Here is a 20367-nt window from a genome sequence, read left to right on the forward strand (position 1 = left end):
ATGGACTTTCACTACAGAGTTCACCTCCCTCCAGCCTCCAAAATCTCTGCCATCCTCCCTGAAAGCCACTTCTGTGAAGCTACAGGTTGTCAGTATGTAAATCTGGGAAGTTGAAAGCGTGGACTAGTTTAACATTAAAACCCAGCAAAGTAACATGAGACAGAGAAGTAATTACAGGTCAGGCTGTGTTATTCGTTCTCACAAATAAAACAGCAAAATAAAATTCTCCGGTCTGTCGCACAAGAGGGAGACAGGATTTAGGTGCAGTCTGTGCAGAAGCTCAGAGCCATGCCTAGAAGGGGATGCACCAGAGAAGGGCTCCATGCAGCACAGCTAATCAGGGATGCATAATTCAACAGAGCTCCAAGTATGTATTCAGTATGGCATTTATGGGCAGAAACAGCACAGTGGAGCTTACTGGATTTATTGAGTGCACCATTTATTGTATTCATTGAATTTCCTGCTTTTATATGGGACTCCTAGTAACAATTTCACTCCAGCCATTACACATTAACATATCCAGAATTGCCTAGCGTGAGTTTTTTGGTGCCACAGAGATGTGAAAGACAGCACCACTCACAGTTAGAGCAGCACAAAGGAAAACAATCATACCAATATTACAAACAGCTTAACGTGGAAGCAATATCCAGTGCAGAATAAGAAAACTATTAAAATGTCACCAGGCCTCCTCACGCGCAAGCAAAGAACCAGAAACCCGGCACTGGAAGGGGCCTCAGTGGCTCACCAGGCACCGGTCAGCTACAGCAGCAGGACAAGCTATGTGGTAGTTTTTACTGGCAGGTGTCAGTCCAATCTAGCTTTTGTAAGTGTTCTGCAAATGACATTTAGCAGCAACCCCAGCCAGCCCATTCTCTATGTTATTACCCCTACAACAACTTCTACTCAAGCTACCACTGGGAAACTGGTGAGGAGTGGGTGGGCTGCAGGGGAGCTGCCCCACAGGACCAGCAGCAGCTGGGGGCAGCTGCCCACCCATGTCTGAAGGCCTCTGAGGGGGAACACATGGCTGCTACCCCCCTGCTCCACCCTCTCCAATTTCTTAATAAATCAAGCTCATGATTCCTCACCAGCATCTGAGGAAAACAGCTGATTTTTGTCTATTTCATTACAGCTTTTTACATACCATTACCTTTTCCAGCTTCCTCTTTCTCTCTGCCCTTTTCTCCTTCCCTGATAAAAATCAACTAATTTTCTTTAAACTTTCCTTCACTGAAATTTTTTAAATGTTTCTAAACTTGGTTTCCCAGCCATTCCACACGGAGGACAAACCAGTGGGACAACTGATGAATACCAGACTCGGTCTTCAGTTTTCAAGAGAGTAATCTTCATGCTGTCGGCTGCATACATGCATGACCACTCGTCCAGGCATTCCTGACATCTTTTTACAGATATCATTGTCACATCCCTTGGCAGCAATGTTGTTCATAGCCATTCTTAATGTAATTTAGTGCCTACAAGTAGCCAAGACATTGAATTAAAGCTAGAAAGGATTTATTGCTGCCATTAAGTTAAGCAGAGCACAATACCCTGTAGACATAGCTTGTTCTAGTGAACAGGTGCTGTGTAGAAGACAAGAAAACCAGCCCCAGAACTGATTTCCTCTATGACTGAGCAAGTCACTTCATATTTTGTTCCTCTTTCCCCTCATTGTACATCTGTCTACAATGTCTGGGGGCAGGAGCTGAGTCTGATATGAGTTTTATAGGGCTGAAGTAACAGGGTCACAGACCCCATTGTCCAAGGGAGATAGCTCTATTAATGAGAAGACTGGATTCCTAAAATCCTTAGTATACACAACATTTTTGCAAACTGTCATTGACAACGATGTGAATACCAGCTTTAGGGGGTGGTATGATTAAAACAGAAATGCTCATTGCCTATGAGGATATCCTTCCTTCCTTCTACAGTCAGACTCACAAGAGCAGCTATATTCTTTATTACAGCTGGGGCCAGTGGCATGACACATGGTGGAGGCTACCCAGCACTTCTCTTGAGAAAATTGCTTGCGGTGTTGCCAGGCTCTAACATTAGGACAGAAACTTTTCACAACAGACATTTGTCCAAGGCAGATTTGCAGTGAGGAAGAGGTATTTTTGAACTGAAACACTGCAGGCATCCAAACACCAAAGCTATGCATTGCTTTTGCAGTTCTTCATGCAGATTAAAGGGTAGACACCCCCACTGTGGTACCTGAATGCTCTCCTGAAGAATGCTGTCCTGTCTGCCACCAATGGCCTGCAAGAGGCAGGACATCTTGCTTAAAACTGCTCTTTTAGCTCAGGCTGCATGTCCTCCTTGCCTTCTCTGGCTGTCCAGCCTCTCCACAGATGCCTTTTGGAGTAAGGAGCAAGCTACACGAAGCAACGTTCTCTGAAAAATGAAATCCCTATTTAATGCTCTAAATGAATCAGATAATTTAAACTTTGGGTTTCTTGTCAATTCATAGTGAATAATAACAGTCATTGTCAAACAGAAGTAGTCAGTTCATACAGCGAGTATCACTTGGGAGGGTGTTCACATACTGTTGATTCTATGATTCTGTGATGTGATACTTCAGTCACTGTGGTGGAGTGTCCTGTACCTGAGTACGCATACCACTGGGAAACCTCCGGGAAATCACTCACTTTGTAGTAAATTCACACAGCCACTCATTTACGGACCTCTTCTGAGCACTGAATAAGTCAGAATACAACACACACAATGAAACCAGCAAGTTAATATATACAAATAAGGACACCAAACTAAAATTGCTTAGTCAATCTTAATGTTGAATTTCTTCACTTCTCATGTTGGACATAGCAGCTTCCATTATTTTTTAATACGGAATACCTCTATGCAGAATAAACACATACATAAATTAAGGGTTTAGCACACTAATAACTAGAATTTCTAACTTCAGAAGTGCGTTTCTGGTTTTACAAGCTTTCCGGTTATGAAAGGCTGCTGAATGTCACAGCATGTTGTAGCCTGGCCATGATCTTCAGACCATGCTCCCAGTCACCAAAATGGACCATCCACATCCAGTAGGAAGCTCCCTGGTGGAAGCCCATAAGGACAACTGTAAACATTACCCACCTGGATTTGGGGAAATACAAGAACATGGGGTAGCAACAGTCTTAGTCCTTGTAGCTGATTTGTCTCCAGCCGCTGCACTTGCTGCTCTGACTGACAAAAGTGAATTCATACATTTTCAACTCATTCTGGAAAATTGCCCTCACACTTAGTTTGCATCACAAATCACATGGAGCAATATGAAGCACACATTATTGTTAGGTGTCTGACACACCTCCAGTTACTCAGAAGGTGCTAAATAGCTTCTGCCTTTCACACCTTCCTGTTCATTTAAAAGAGACTTTGACAAATTGCAAGCAGGTGCAAACTAACAAGCTAGCATGTACTGGATAATGAAGCAAAGGCCTTGATAAATCCAGTTCCTCTGGGCCAGGCAATGTATGCCAATTTAGAAAACTCACAAAAAGCCACTGAAGATAGTTTCAAAATAAATACCAGGACCGGGGTCCCCATGACTATCTGGGGCAGCAACTCCATCCTAAACACAGAAGAAAGAACCACGGGAAATAATAACAATCTCTTTAAACCCAGCACTTCTAAAGCAAATGATGTTACCATAGTCCTTGATGAGCACATTTGGATATTTACTTGAGCTGCCCTGAAAAGCTCAGGGTAAAACCACCTGGGGGAGAAGCACAGGGGTGGGTGCCCATCACTGCCCAGCTGTGTCCCCAGGCCAGGAGGGCCACCCCCAGACCCTGGGTGACACTCCTGGCTGCTGAGTACAGGCTGAGTCCTAAAGGACAGGTTTTCCATCTCATAGATAGTGAAATGGGACACTACAGGCAGAAAACTCACACCAGAGTTCAGGAAAATCAGTGTTGTTATCTTAATTCAGTAGGTCAACTGCCTTGATATCTGAACACATAGTTTGTGCTCCTCAAGTGCTTTTCCCAGGAAGAGGTATTGCTGTCTCAGCAGGGAAATAGTACAAGGAACTTCACTTCCAGCAGAAAAAACTCATTTCCCAGGAATTACTGTGATACAAACACAAGTCCAAAACAAGAGTTCACACAAACGCTGAAGAAGCAAACGCACTAATTTGAATGCATTTACTCCTCTAAGGCTGGCCAGCCTTGCAATTTTAATCTACAGAGAGCACCAAGCAACAGGTGTTTCAGTCTCAACTAAACATTCTTTCACATCACCACAATGCTTTAAACCTTCCCCTTTGAAGGAGGGCTCCAGACTCCTCGGACTCTCAGCAGAGTCATTATCTTACACATGAAAATGGTCGTTTTGTCTTACAACATCCCACCCAAACCCTTACACAGCAGCACAGCACTATTTTACTGCCCAGCAAAGGCAGCCACTCCCACAGAGCTCTGTGAGAAGCACAAGAATATTCCCGAAGCGTATGCTAGTGCCAAGTGCACTGGCTTGGCTATCCCTATACCGCACTGCAAAGCAAGTTTACCCTAATAAAAACCATTAAATGTCTCTATCAGGCAGTTTGGTGGAAGCAGCTTCTGCAGCCATTCCCATGGGCTCCAGCTTCCCCCATTCTCCCTGTTGTCAAGTGCTCCCAGCAGCCTGCAATGTTCCTGGTGGTAGGAATGGGCACTGATGAAGAAACGAGCATAAAGCTGTGTTTGGTCCATACAGCTCAGAAGTGCATCCTTTAGAGGTGCAGGGGCTTACCCCGCATCCATGTCTTTGCAGCTCTCACTCCCTTTCTTCTTCATCAAGAACAGTATGAACAGACAAGTGTTCCTCATGCTATACTATCTATGCTATACACTATGAAAAGATATACCAAATAATCAGCAGGTGTTAATGATTAATAATAGTCTGGAGAGTCAAACAAGGTCAAAAAGGTGACTGAAGTGTTGCTGGCACTTTATGATGCCTATCATTCAAAAGCACCAACCCACCTGGAATATGCATATAGTACAGGCTCTGTAGCCACTACAGACTAATAACATCTGTTAATCATTTATATACTACTTATACATATGTTAATATCAAGTTTCATCATAAGGCTAATAGCAACAATCTGTTCTTGCTTTGAGACCGTGTGGATGTGCTCAGCAAAATTAACTTGAAGGGCAGCAAAAACATGCCCAAACACTTCCTACTGAAAGATTGTTCTCTTGGTAAGAAGGTCAATTCTCTGGGGCAATGCTAGAGAAGATAGCTATCTTTTTTATGCCCTTTAAAAAAAATTCCACAGTAGGAAGGCCATAAAATCTTGAAATGTATTTAACAAAAGGCTATTCCTGGATGGTATGGCATTAACTTGCTGAACTTCAAAATAGTTAATGAATCTTAGTATAAATCCTGAAGACTACAAATGTATCTACATACTTATTGTCTACCCACAAAAAAAAAAAAAAAAAAAAAAAAAAAAAAAAAAAATCAACAAAATCCTGCCTTGTTTCACTAGTGTTTTGTGGTTAACAAAGAAATATAGAATCCAGATGGCTTATGAGGGTGAAAGCTAGCTCTTATTTCAAATTATTTGCACAGGGAATCACATGTCATGAGTTCAATGTGCTTATTTTCTAAAGTGTTGCATCTGCCAATTCCTGATCATTTCAAGCAATCCAAATTAGTATAATATAATAGAACATCTCTGAGTTTAATACTGAGTTACCACAAGCTTGTGTGTATGCTAATTGGAGGACCACATCTAGCCACAACAAAACCCAGCTATTAACACCATCTCTGCATGGAGTTCATTTGTTTAGGGTCTGCCCTTTCCCATACATCCACACAAGTACAGAGGAAAAAATGCAGCAGACCACCATGGCCAAGTGATGGGGGAAGCAGCGGGGTCGTCCTTCTCATCTCCACCACTGTGGGATGCTTCCCAGCTTCTATAGGTTGCCTGGGCTGCAGGTTTCTTGCCTGTAAAATGGATATATGGCTTCAAAGTGCCATTGTCTGGAAGAAATTCAGAGAATTTATGGGTATGAGCCACGATGCAAGGAAGAGACTTGGACAACATGCAGCATTTACGCTCCTCTCCTTACACATCTTGCTCTGCCAACGATAGTGACCATCTCAGAAAAAAAAAGGGAAAACCATCTGTTCTTCCTGAATACTCATTATAACTCAGAATCCCACTCTCCCCCTTTCAGCGTGAATTATATGAATGTGTGAGTAGACCTGGGTGAAGCTTACCCCAGAGTAGGCTCCGCACAGCCTGCCTCCCCATTCCTATCCCTCCTACCACCTTGCTTTTGCAAGGGCTACCAGTAGAGTGCGAGCTATCTGAGGACATCTTTTTAAATGCCAGTATTTATAACAGCACAAAGAATGAATTGAGAAGAACAAAAATGCTGTGCCCATGGTGCCTGCGCACCCTGTGTTGATGCACCACAGGCACCAAGGCCATTGGGGCACCAGGAATGTGGAACTTTGTTGCTGTGCCCAGTGTTATCTATCAGCTGGATTAATATATCCAATGACATGGACAAGGGCGGCAGCTGTGAATTGGGCCCTTGGTAGCACTGGGTGATACACTCTGTTTTCAAGCAGGAAAATCAAGGCACCCCATTTCTCAGAGGCACCAGGCAACCACAGCACCTAGTGAAGTTTCCAAAACCTGTCAGCCCTCTTCTGCTCTCAGTTGTAAACAATTTATATGTGTTCAAACCTACTACTGAGCCTGGAAATGTTGGCCTGGGGGGGCATGCCAAGATCACTGACCTGTTGGGAGGATTTATAGCAAGTGGGAGAGTTGCAGCAATAAGCCAACCATGGCTTGTCTCCCACCTCTGTGCATGTGAGAGACTTTTAGGTGAATGTATCCTAAACAATCAGCACAAAAACATTCCACCAAAAGCTATGGTTCCCAGGGGAGATAGTACAGCTGCCTAATCACTGGCTAAGATCAGGGAAGAGATGGGACTCTGTACCCACTGCAAACCCTCCATCAAATTGCTGCTCCAAGAATGTACGGCTTAGTGTCATAAAGTAGTTAAAAAAAAAAAAAGATCATTTAACACTTAAGGCACAAATAAAAGTTAAATTTAAATTGTTCTTATCTGCTGATTCACAACAGACTCCTGTGCACAGGAGCCTTGATCCCTGGCCTGTCACCAATGTGCTGTGAGAACAGGCGACTGACAGACCATTTTCCCTGGCAAAAAGAGATTGCACAAGGTCAGGCTGGGGCTTCTCCTGGGACCGTTCCAGCAGCGGTTCAGGAAGTCACTGAACTAGGAAATCTGCTGGTGTTTAGATCATTGCCTGGAGCAGAATACTGATGAGCCGCTCCCAGAGCCAGACCAGCTCTTTGCTCCGCCATCAGCATCAAACCGCAGATCTGCATTCTTCTAGTCCTCCCCTGGCCCATCCGCACCTATTTTGTAGAAACTACTTTGCACTTACACCAATTCATTTGAAATCAGAATCAAGTGTGGTTTGGGGAGTAGGTATTTGCCTCCACAGGTGGGGAATACCATCATGCCAGACAGGCAGAGCCTGAGCCCTGCTTTCCACACACACCACACAATGTCCAAGGCAGCAGAAAATCTCACCCTTGGAGTTTATGATCTCAAATACTTAGAATCAAATTACTGAATATAGATTTTTTTTTCTTTTATTCCTTAAGCTCAAAGCTATCATAAAGTATATAACATTGTAATGCCTGGAATACTTATAAGCTGCCAAAGAGAGAACCTGACTTTATTTTTTATGTATTAATTACATGCTGCCAGGTAGGAGGCTTTGCTGTTCTAGGGGTACCTGCTAGTCTCATTATAAAATGTCTTGTACCAAGTCTAAAAAATCTGATGACTCCACTTTGGTAGAGAGTGTTTATATAGACAGTGTCAAGATGTGGTGTCTCTCATTCTGTTCTGTTTACTCACCTCTGTGACAGGCAGCAATTAGCAGTTTATCAGTACGATCATATTGGGATTTTAAACACACAACATCTTCATCAATCCCCAAACTAGCAAATGCTGTTTCCAATACCAGCAATATCGGTGCCACACTATCTGCTTTGGTTTGCTTGTGTTTCTGCCCCTACGGGCTTCTCTGCTGCAGTGATGGGGAAGGGCAGAGCAGCAGCACTTCCCCCCAGCCTTTTCCTGAGCAGAGCTGAGCTACTGCCTGCACAACATCAGTGCTAGGACAGCAGATTTGGGAGAAATCCCTGCTGGGCCCTACCCATGGTTTTGCTCTGCCACAGGCTGCTGCAGCGGGGCAAGCCCCCCAGGACTGAGGGTAAACCCTTTTCGCCCTCCCTCCCTGGAGAGAGCAGGTTCACTGAGGATGGGTGGATCAAGCTAGAAGGAAAAAAAGGATCCACACACACGGCCTCCTGAAATCCTGCTAGCACCTACCCAAAAATATCCATGACAGCTGCATTTTTTAGTGATATTGCATTGCCTTTCGCCATCAGCACTCGGGGAGATCAGATGGTGCCATTTCTCATTACTGTGAGCTGGCTGTGCCTGCATCTCCTGCTTACAAGCCTCAGACAGCCCTTACACACCCCGAGCACAGGAGTCAGCAGGGCAGCCTTGCCCTGGTAAGAAGTTTATGTTGTTTGTCCAAAGAGGCATAAATAACAGCAGCTTTCAGCAGTGCTAGTTAAACAGACTGAGTCTCTGAGTCATCCGTACGAAGCTGTCATCTGTGCATCACCCTCACCGCCTCAGCTTCTGGCTTCTGCAGGCTTAACATACACACATAGTCTGTTATTAAAGCATTTAAACATAAAACATACTAAAGCAGATTTTGTCTTCTAGGAGAGTTAGCCAAAACTGAGCACTTACAACACTCCTCCTCTTCCTAAAATTGCCCAGTGAGAACTTCATTGGGTTTATCTGCTTTCTGATCAAGCAGAAATTTAAGAGGGGCTCTGCAAACAAAGGCACCTTTGGGGCACTTGTCAACGGAGCCTTATTACTGTTTCGATCCTGACAGTTGTTGAGATAAAATGAGGAGTCCTCCCAAATAGTACAATGGATGTAATTTAATAAGTGGTCAACAAAACCATAATGAGCAAAGAACTGTTGCTGTTTTTTTTTCCTTTAGTTTTACATACCTTGCAACTCCCTGTACTAATTCTCATCTGTAGCAATAGTGCCTACAGAGCAAACACAAGTGCACAGGGGAGACACCACGTCTGCCTCGTCCCCTGCTGTGGCCACAGCTGCTGCGAGTCCATCATCTTCTGTTCACCAAACTCCATCTAACTTACCTCTCCTCAACACTTCATGGAGAGAAGAATTTGAAACTGGCACATTTTCACTTGAGGTCATTGGGTCTTGAACCTGAGCACTTTGACTTTGGTCATACATTTTCAAACTGACCTTTTTTTTCTATGCAGTCAGCCATATAAGTTTTATCTCAATTTTCCAGAGCGAGGCACTTAGGTTTTTAAGGACATGCTTAGCTTAAAGCAAAAGAATATATGACAGTAGAATATTCCTGGCCTTAAATTTTGGGCAGATGGATAAACGTCTATCTGAGCCATGATCTCTTACGGAAAATAAAGATAATTTTCTTACAAATAATTGAGTTTTTGCACATTTATTCTCCTCTATCTTCCTTTATATATCTTTGTAATATAAAATTACAATGTCTGGCGTCCTCCTCTCAGAAAAAAAGTCACGACCTGATGTTTTAGTATCATCTGAAATCTTTCACTCTCAGAAATGAAAAATAAAACCCGTTTTAGACTTCTTATTAACAGGAAGAAATGTGCTGACAGTTTAGCAGTACATGTGAATTATAGCAGTGGTAGCATGAAGACAAGCACTGAGAGATTTATAGCTGAAACAGAACTGTCCATGCAGCCCTGGGGCTCCCTTTCTCAATCCTGATCCAAACACCATCTGCCTTCGCCACTGCTTGGTAGAATGGCTTAGCATCAGGTATATTCATAAATATCCGGCCACCTCATAAAACACTTCCTTAAAAGAGAGGCTTCTTAATTTCTAACCGGGTTTCCTTAGTCTATGGATTTTATAACTCTGATTTAAATTATTCTGAGCTTCTTTTTTCCAAAGTCTCCACCAACAGAGGCAACCACAGAGAAGTACCATATACATTTCATAGTAACACTGCAGCAGTGAAAAAGTTATGAAGATCTGAACATAACTCAACATTACAGTAAACCAACTACTAAATCAAAAAGCTAAACTGTTGAGAAGAAAAGGTATCTTGTAACAGACAACAAAGGTAACAGAACACTCACATCCATGCAGCATAGCTGCTGGATGGGTAAATATTATAAGGATGGGTTAATTGTTCTCTGAATAATTCTAGTTACCTTGGCTCGTGGTAAACAGACCTATTGTCACTTCCACTGGCAAACACTTTTTTTTTTTTTTCTCATCTGTTTTGTTGTGTTCAGCTTGTCAAACAAACATTTCCTGAGTGGCAAATCCACCCACTACCCCACGTCACTGGACTTGAGTATTTGGTAATCCTGGGTAAACCAGTACTCCAGCACATGTGTGAGAAAAGAAAAATTACCCTGTGAATGAATTTGGCTATAAGGCCACTTGAAGAATCACAAATCACTAGGGGATGTCACTAGGGAGAGGATGAGCAGTACCACTCCCATGTGTTTTGGTTGAGGACCAGGATCCCACAGGGCCACCCTGTTTGCACATCCCCCGAACCCAACAGCTGCCGGGAGAGACGAAAGCAGCTTTCAAATGGGAGCTGATGACAAACCTCTTCTCCCTCCTGCGGGGACAGGCTCCCTCCCCAGCCTCCTCGCACCCCCGCCTGCAGCTCTGCTGACGTTGGAGTATGCTAATTGCATCCTATTGGGCCCACAGATGATCATCATTCAATGTAATTTGCAGCTAGGCCAATTTTTAAATTATTTTGGGAACTATAATACTTTGTTCTGTAAATGTTTACCCGCTAAATATCAGATGTGTTAGTTTCCCAGTGCATTGCAAGAGAAATCTGCATATGAATGAAAGGGAAGTAGATACAGTCTCTGGTATACAGATGCACTGAAAATTACAAAAGCTTTGGATCCAGACACTCGGAAGACATTATGTTGTCTCTCCAATTTATCTTGTGTTGTTCTAGCTGTGGAAAATAAAACCGTAAATAATTCCAAAATTTTTGATGTCCAGCTTTTATGAATTCCAGGGAACATTTGTGGGAACATTTCCCACTCAGCTGCTAATTTGATGGAGGTTATTTGAAACATGTTGAATATTTTTCTCTTTACAGATAAAACAGCCCCTCCAGGAGGATGTGGAAATAAATAGCAAGGGAAGGACTCAAACTGGAAAACTTCAGTCATCAGGTAAAGACAAAGCCATGGGTTTTACACACTACAATTTGTGATATGAAGACTTCTGCAACAGATAGAAGTGATACAAAAGTAATTATTTTCAGATATAAATGTAGGAGAGATATGAAAGTAAGGGGTTTTAGTGACTGCACTGATAAAATTACTATCCCCACAGAAAGTGGTCTCACACTAAGGCACATAATTCTATCAGTGCAGGCTGGGTGACCAGATGAGATGCCCATCCTTGTTTGAACTCCTCTGTTAACTTAAGCCTTGAAGTTCTTTTCAAGGAGAAGTACATCATCCTTTGCCACCTTTGCTCTCGTAGCTTTTGTTTTCCATTGTCATTAGGATGACTCGTAGCAAGGGATCAACTGGAACTGAACCGAGGCCACCTCCAGGCTCACCAAAAGCTTGAGAAAGCTGTGAAATCCCAAGGGAAGGAGCATCATGAGCTCAGAGTTACAGGCTGTCAGATGTAACACATTTTGCTCCTTCACTATGTTTATAGAGAAATTCCCCGCTGGCAGCTGCTGTAGTACAATACCCATGGCCTTGCCAGGTCCCCACCATCCTGAGGATCGTATGAGCTTCATCCAGAACAAAGTTCCCCAAGCAGAAAAAAGGCTGCTCTGCTTCAGTTGTTAGTACAGAGGCAATTTTGACCCTATCCTCTCTAAAAGATGAGACTTCTCCTGTGTCCCTGTGAAAATAAGTCCCACCAAGCACACCTATTGTCTGCTGATGGCGAGGTCCCTGCAGACACCCACATGTGCTGCTAGTCATTGCAGCTCACACCACACCATCGCTCCTCCCTGGCTCTGTAATTTTCTAGATGTAACTTCATAGTTACAAGGATAATTTAAGAACTGTATCGCTACTGGTGCAATTTATTATATAGCTCTCTGTCATAACAATGTGTTTTGGACAATGAATAAACAAAGTTATTCATTCTTTTCACCAGTAAAGTTAGACTATTTGTTCAAAATGTGTGGTTTCAAGCATATTCTGTAGCACGGATCTAAGCCTACTCAGTATTATTCTTCTTTGGGATTGCATTCAAATGTAAAGATTGATTCAGATTTAATCCTTATGGCACACAGGCAAAGTAAAGGGAAATAAAGTAACTTATGTTAAGCTCCTATCATCACTAGATTTAAATAAGTTCTCTATATATTTAATGAGCAACAAAGAAACATTTTAACAGAAATTCTTGCATTTGCTACACTGGGAACAAACAGGAATTAATTTTCCAAGTATTTCTACATTTTATTTTGCAATTACTATGTGGTTTGTAGCTATTTGTAAATGAATAATTTCTGTAAATATTTATTTGTAGAGATAGTGATTTGGCTATCTGTTAGGGGGAAAAAAGTTACTTCATTTGTGCAGCCACACTTATTAAAAAAAAAAAAAGAGATCATTTTCTCTCTCTTCATCTCTCATCAGAGCTGGAATAGAGGCAGCTGCTTCCCCTTTTCTCTTTGAGTCTTGGCCCACGTGGCCAGAACACATCCTATACACTCAAATCAACCAATACAGCACCATCCAGTTGGTAATTTTGTAGGTTCACCACACTGTTCCCACTTATCTCAAAAATATGCACAAAGAAAAAAGGCCAACATTTGCTTTTCAGAGCTGTGTGTTTTCTTTCCTGTTAGCTCTGAGAAAGATGTCAAGAATTTGGACCATGAGCTTGTGGTGAGTGTCCCTAGCTAGCTCAGATGGAAGACCCCTGGTTAAAAAACATATCATAGAATCACTTAGGTTGGAAAAGACCTTTAAGATCATCAAGTCCCACCATTAACCTAACACTGCCATGTCCCTAAGTGCCACATCTACACCTCTTCTAAACGCCTCCAGGGTTGGTGACTCAACTGCTTCCTGGGCAGCCTGTTCCAATGCCTGACAACCCCTTCCAAGAATAAATTTTTTCTAATACCCAATATAAGCCTCCCTGTTGTAACTTCAGGCAGTTTTCTCTCACCCTATCACATATCTGTAAGTAAAGAAACATATGCTTACTCTAAGTTATTGTCAAGGATTCTCTCCAGTAGATGTGGCAGCCCCATGGGTGCTTTGTATTTATCAAGCTGCCCTGGTCATGTTTGCAGGTATTAGGCAGGCTTTTACCTTGTGAAGTGATTTTTGCAATTAGGGCAGCATTGCTTACATGTCCCCAGTTTATTACAGAAGAACAATTTGACAGGGTTTCATTATACCACCTGTGGGGCTCTTGACGAGTAAATATACTATAAAGTAGAAACAGTAGGATGTGCCCTGCAGACTGTAGCTCTTGCTCACTTGGAATTTTTCATTTTCCCAGCATGCTGCATAGTGGTGGCCCTTTGCAATAACAAAGACTGTTGTCTTTCTATCACTATTCTGTCAGGTGTCTCTGGGGAATCAAGAATCAGATAAAAAGTACAGTTTTCACTACCCAGTATTGGCATTGCCCTCCTTCCAGCTGACAGCAAAGCCCCAGATCTTCCATCTGGGTTTATTATTTATACCACAAGTGTCTCCATTTTGCATGCAATGATTCAAGGGAGCAGGACTTTTGCAATGGCACTCCAGAAGACAGCAGCAGGTTGGGGAATGCCCTGTGAAGGGCGGGTCAATGCACTTAGCACGTTTATCCTCGTTTATATATAAATTTTGACTCGTGGTTTTTGTACACTTTATTTCCCTACGTATAAATCCACTGACTGAACTCACTCACCAGATGTCAACCGCTACTATCAATTAGATACACTGTTTAAATCCCAGCAGTGACCAACACTACAGGCTTTTGAGAAAAAAAATAAGGACTCACATAGACCTCAGTCTTAAGGAAGCTTCTCCCCGCCCTGCCACGCTTAAGTTTGTTCTTCACCACTACATTCAACTCCCTAACTACTTCCATCCTGTCTTCCCTCACACTTCGACCACAAGGTACCCAACAGTACACATAACTTTTGTGCTTTCCTCACATTTTCCTCCAAACTACCTGAAGATGAGATTATTAAGGAGGCACCACTAGAGGAGAGCGAAATAGAGTTTCTGTAAATTTTATGACTGACAGCAAAAATACACCTTAAATGCCATCCAGCTGATCACTTTCCAGACTCTGTCACCAAGAACTAGATTAACACTGACATATCTCTGGTGACCTTCACAAAGGAAATATGTTGGGCATTTTCTCATCACTGAACAGTTTAAATTCACTAGGTCAGCTACAATAGTACAGCTTATTTAAATCAGGGCTTGATCCTCCAAGAACTTCCTATTCTAGGAAGAAGAAATACAAACATGAGCTCAGGCATGTAAATATTCCCCACAAAGGCTGTGGGACCACTAGTGTGCTAAAGGGCAAGCATGCAATGGATTGATACTCCCTACTTTGGGAGGCTGAACAACTTCAGCTAAGGTTTTAAAAGCACAGAAGGCTGTGGTAGAGTTGAAAACACATTTTCTAGCCTCTTTTCTAACTGGTCCTGAGTTCTGTTATCCTTAGCTGATGGTGCCAGGAACGTGAAGGAGGAGATGGTAGAGGAGAGCAATATGCACCTCCCCATGTTTTTAATTGGTCCTGACTAATAACATCAGGTAACAGCCAATTGCCACCAGTGCTTGGGCAGAGTCCTTCACCAACCTCCACTCACAATTTTGAGCTTTGGGCCCCTGCTGGTCCCTCTCAGCTGGCCAGGGTGGCCATTGAGACCTGATCTCCCAGAAATTGAAATAAAGGCTGGTGGTGGAGCCAGTGAAATGTCACTGCCACCCTCCATCAGGGTGCACGTTCAGACCTATAGCCAAGAGTTGTACTAAGCTCTTCTCCTGGCCAAGGCACAGCAAAGGGCTGTGCACCTATTGGGACAGCAATGCCACAACTCAACTGGCCGAGGCTCCCGGAGAAGCACTATCCAGACTTCCACACAGCCTGCAAGAGTCTGTTTCTAGCATTATGCCTGTAAGAACTCACCTCCTTCAGCAAACTGCCCCAAACAGACTGTGAGGCCACCAGACCCCTGGAACACACCTATCTTGCACAGATACTCATGTAGAGGCTGTGGGATGTGCTGAAGCCCTGACAAAATAGCTGCAATATGTGAAACCCAGGTCATCTTGGCAGACCTGTCAAATTGCTCAAGCTCAGATCTCCAAATCCATCCATTGTGAAGACCTTGTCTAGAAGGTAGCTTCTGTGCCTGATAAAATCTATCTGTTGACATTTTATTTTACAAAGTGTCATCCATCCAGAGTAAATGAACCTTTTCTTTATAATCTATTTGGTCCATGTCCAAAATGTGGCAGCACACTTTGTAAACAGGGATGTAACCAAAAACATCTTCCATGTCGAAACTTTCATATTCCCTTGTGAGCCTCAGCTGCAAACACCATAACCTCCCATTCCACAAGCAACATGAAATCCCTGGTTTATATTTGGATTTAGTTATATGTCAGCTATCTTCCTGAGTACTTCTTTTGTAAGAAAAGAGGGATTGAAATTACCACTGTAATTGAAAAGTGCAGCCTATTCTGCTTGTTTGTCATAATCAGGAATTTAACAAAATGTTTTTCTCAAAGCTTTTGGCCAGTAAAATTATTTAAGCCATCAAGATTTCAGTCAAGCAGTGTAAGAAAAGTTATTTCCCTAGCTTAGAGTAATGACCAGAAAAGCCTCTATGCGTTGCTGTTTATTATACACCTCATTTGCTTTGATATAATGCTAATACTAAACCAAAGTTCAAAGCCTGTGAAAGTCACATTTTCCTACCCAGGGAAAGCACATTTTCCTCTGAAGCATCTAAGAAGGTACAATATAACTCTGGAATGGACAGACTGTGCCTGGACAACTTGAGATGTTCCTTGCCCCAGGACAGTTTGTGCCCTCCCACATCTGCTTAGGTGCCCCCACAGCCATGCTTGTGTCTCCTGAGAATCATCCAAACAGGTGGGGAGCTCTTACAGAAAGTCCCCAAAAGAGGTACAGAAAACAAGAAAATGCAAAGAAAAAAAGTACCAGAAACATAATCACGTGGTTTCCATTCAAAGAGAGACAAAGCAAAGCAGGACTCTGGTTCAGAAGAAGAAGCCCTGTGGTAACTCCTCAGTGACCAATCAAGTCTTCTACAGTTGTAAGGGAACAAATACCCAGCCATGACACAGGGACTGGGGGGAACTTGTGGAAAGAGCCATTAGCAGGTTAGAAATCACAGGGAGCATTTATCTGGAAAAAATACCAGCATATACCACACAACTGTAAGGGGGACCACCAGCTGGTTGCAAATGCACTGGGTCATACACAGTTTGACATCTAGGAAGATGCAAAAGGACCAATTGATGGGCATGGCATGACCACGATTATCTATAATATTCCCAATATATTTTCCCAAATCTTTGGCTACAGACCACAACTGCTAGGCAGAAATTTTGCCAGGCCCAAGTTTAGGTTTCGGTGTGTACCAAGAGCACAGGAAAACAACAGTTACATTATTTTAGCATATGTGACTGACTTCTGCAAACTGTGATCTATCTTACTTATCCATCTTCATTCTGCTCAGGCTGTCCCCTTGCCTTCCTTCTTTTAAAACTTGGGGTCTTGATTTATCTTTTATCCAACCTAAAGATGGTGAGCTCTCTAGAAAAGGACTATTTTTCTCTTACTTGCAGAATAATTTTTTGAATGCAATAGATTATTTTAACATTAATATAATAATAAAAATACTTGAAACTTACCTGTGCAGAAGAGAGCTACAGACGCACAGCCCCTCACAGACAAAAACTCAGCAAAATTATTTGATACTAGAATGAGCAATAGCCTCTAGCAGAGAGACCAAGAAAGCATAATCCCTCCTCACCATCAAAGAACTGCAGAAAAAGAGAAGTTTAATAGACCGTGAGAAGTCACTTAACCCATTCTTTAGCCCCAAATCAAGCTCAGGTGTACCTATAGCATTGCAGAAAGGTGCCTGACCCACCTGTCTTGAGTAATCAAAGACGATTACTGACACCAGAGCACCCCCTGCAAGCTCTCGCAATGCCTCGCTGGCCTTGACATTACATGGCTTTCCTCACGCCCAGCCAGAACATTTCATGTTGCAAATTAAACCCATTATTTCTCATCTGACATCCACAGTTCTCCCTGGGGGCACCCCCAATACAGCTCCTGTGGGGAGGGGGTGCAGGGCAGGCAGGGAGGGCAGCTGGGCAAAGCCCAGGCCCCACACAGCCCTGTGGTAGGGCTGGAAAGCCAGAGGCTCCCTTAGACACTGCATGGCCATATTTCCAGCTCCTCCACCTTTTGCAGAGCGCAGTAAAGCCACCTGCTTCTTCTGCTGTGTGGAAAGTTTTGTCAGATCTTACCTCAGGCAAAGGCGCAAAGCTAAGCCCAGGAACAGAGGCAAAGAGCTCCACCACGAGCCCAGAAACCAATCTTAAAGCTGAGCTGTGAGAAAAACTTGGGAAAATGGGGCACGGCTCAATCTAACGTAGCACATGTAGGATTACGCTCAGCTATGAGATTTGACATGTGTTGAGGAATGTTTTCTGCCTTGTATTTAAGAGCAGGATATTTTGTATATTTATCCTTCCTGAGGATGAAAAAGATGTAGTATTCTACATGTCATTTGGATAACATCTGATTTCTCGAGGGCTTTTCTAAAGCCCTACCAGACTTCTGCACTCTTTAACCTCCTTCCTATAGCTTTTTTCATTTGTTTGGTTGGTTTTTGTCTTTGTCACAGGGGATTTCTTATCTCTTTGGGTGTCTTCATAAATTGAATACGTCTGCAGCAATGGAACTCCAAGAAGCGAAAGGCAAAATAACAAGGTTGCAAAACCGTATGCTTAATTTCACAGTCCAGTTCCTCAATATGGAAGACAGAAATGTCTCTGTCCTGCATCCTCCAGCCTCATAGACTTACATTATTCAGCAATTTGTACTCATCAGCCACTTGACACATTTTTTTATGGATTAAACTTTCAGCCCAGAGCCTATTAAAATACCAACTGACAACACAAAATTTATTACAAGTTTTAAAAAATTGTATCACCAATTACCTGGCCCCATGCAGTTTCACTGCATGTAACAAACAGTAACCCAGGCTTAATACATATAGACAGCACCTGCACCTAAAAATTCCTGAAGTTCAAATTAACTTCATAAGGGCCAGGATTTCACTTTAGTCACTCAGGAATACCTCCAGCAAGGTCAGCAGAACAGCTCTGTGGCAGGAGAATCAGACCTTGTGTTTTGGCAAACCTTTCCATCCCCTGCTAAATGCAGCAGTGATCTTGCATCTTTGGAGCTTTTGTCTTTGCACTGTAGCTTTTCTAATACACTGGTTTTTGGGTTTGTTTTTTTTTTGGAGAAGCTAACCCCTGGAACTTCAGGCTGTACCCAAGATGTATTTTAATCTTCTTTGCAATAATTTTTCCTATATAAGCAGCCAAATAGCATGGTCTGGTAGGGGTAAATATCCCACTGTATTAATGAAGCCTGAAGCAAAAAGCATTGCTGGAATAAAACCACACGTTAACAAACAAAATCAGGAGGAAACATGTCCTGGAGGGAATCATATGTGCCACATGAATCATCTCACAATAAACAGCATTGATATAGCAGAATGGTTTGTATACAGGTTAAATTGAAATAAGAAGCTGGAATTAAAACCTTTCACTTCTGTGATGGTCTGATTCACCTCTGCTGATAAGAGGCCTGAGGTGCTGCTTAAGCTATAAAACCTGGAGTATTTTCCCCCCATTTGGTGGATTTAAATGGCTCTGAAATCTCAGCAGAATGGTCGAACACGGAAGAAATTCACTGTTTTGTCTCAAAAAGAGGATCTGACAAAACCCGTCTGTGGAGGCCCCGGCCACTGTGCTGCACCGCTCTGCCACACTCACAGCCATCCCCCTCGTTCGCGATTCAGCTTCTAGAGAAGAAGCAAACTCTGATTGTATATTACCAGCTTAACTAGTTTTTACAATACATCAACAAAACTACTGCAGCTGTTCTGTCTCGGTGTGAAATAATAGCTCTTGAAGAGCGCATCTCTAAAAAACAAAACGTTCCCCCGTATTCTGAGCAAGATCCAGCCAAGCAGATTTCCTCTCGAGTCTTTAAAGTATTAACTCTTTTTTTCTTTTCTAAACTATTACAGTTTGGGTGGAAGATGAATGTCATAGAAAAGCAATTCAACAATGCCACTGATGCTTTGAACAACCTTCAGAGTTGCCTTGAGAAGGTTACTGTGTTAATTTATCAGGAACAAAATATTATTTGTAATATACAGTGACTTCCACTCTGTGGCTCATTTGCATCTTTCCTGAGTAAGGACAGAGGGAAGGAATATACTAAAGTCCCAAAGCAGCAACTGTTCTTCAGTATTTAGTACCTGATTATGCTATCTACTCCATACAATCTACTCTATTTTTGTATCTGACAGCAAGGGAAAATACATTGAGAAAATGTGTTCATTTCTGACCCGAGAAGTTGGGGAAGTTGCCCAAATAAAGAAAGAGGGTGGCAATACAGTTTAAAAACACACACATCTTCTTTGAGAATGAGGATCCAGCCTAATTAAGGGGTAAAACAGAACTTAGCATATATTAAAACTGACCTTGCCCAAGGACACAGCACTGTACCCAGCCATGATTTCTTAAAGCTGACTGCCCTGGTAGATTAGAGAAACTGGTAACTTGTGTTTGCACTTGCCTGCATGGATGTGATTTCCCTGTCCAAATTAAATCTCTGTCTGCACATCCTGGCTATATTTCCATATCACATTTCTTCATCATCAGTAACCCCTTTCACAACTGCATTTTCATCCAGATTTTATTTTCTTCGGATTTAAAACTGAAAATGTCGCAGAGCTGCAGCAGATTAGCAAAACAAGGCCCCATCCTTGGCATAACACAAGGGCTGCAATTTCATCCCTGAAATTCGGCTGCTCCACTTGAATTGCGCTTTTGTGTTTTACGGCATCAACAGAAACATCTCACTGAATTACTGCCTTGTACTCGGTTACAGACAGCACTCAGTATTATCCGGCTTTTTGCAAAAT

The 20367-nt window shown here is 42.6% G+C and overlaps 1 long non-coding RNA gene across 1 annotated transcript in view; it reads right to left on the reverse strand.

Moving 5' to 3' along the window:
- The window catches only part of LOC110356316 (uncharacterized), a 33745-nt gene extending 16445 nt beyond the window's left edge, over positions 1-17300 (reverse strand). Inside the window, exon 1 of the long non-coding RNA XR_002409441.2 lies at positions 17039-17300. This is a non-coding gene — a long non-coding RNA (uncharacterized LOC110356316). The remainder of the gene's footprint in view (positions 1-17038) is intronic.
- Positions 17301-20367: the final 3067 nt, after the last annotated feature.

Source organism: Columba livia, chromosome 4, assembly GCF_036013475.1.
Source record: "Columba livia isolate bColLiv1 breed racing homer chromosome 4, bColLiv1.pat.W.v2, whole genome shotgun sequence".
Taxonomy (NCBI): domain Eukaryota; kingdom Metazoa; phylum Chordata; class Aves; order Columbiformes; family Columbidae; genus Columba; species Columba livia.